Raw genomic sequence first — 260 nt, 5'->3', positions numbered from 1 at the left:
CCCGACGCCTGCCGTGTGTCACTCTGCAGGGCCGCACCTGTCCACCTGTCCACCTGCTGTGTGTCAGTCTGCAGGGCCACACCTGTCCACCTGCCGTGTGTCACTCTGCAGGGCCGCACCTGTCCACCTGTCCACCTGCTGTGTGTCACTCTGCAGGGCCGCACCTGTCCACCTGTCCACCTGCCGTGTGTCACTCTGCAGGGCCGCACCTGTCCACCTGCCATGTGTCACTCTGCAGGGCCGCACCTGTCCACCTGTCC

This window comes from Boleophthalmus pectinirostris, unplaced genomic scaffold (genome assembly GCF_026225935.1).
Source record: "Boleophthalmus pectinirostris isolate CB_2022bp ecotype Guang Dong unplaced genomic scaffold, ASM2622593v1 HiC_scaffold_9, whole genome shotgun sequence".
Classification (NCBI taxonomy): domain Eukaryota; kingdom Metazoa; phylum Chordata; class Actinopteri; order Gobiiformes; family Gobiidae; genus Boleophthalmus; species Boleophthalmus pectinirostris.
Note: the sequence above shows the minus strand (reverse complement) of the source record.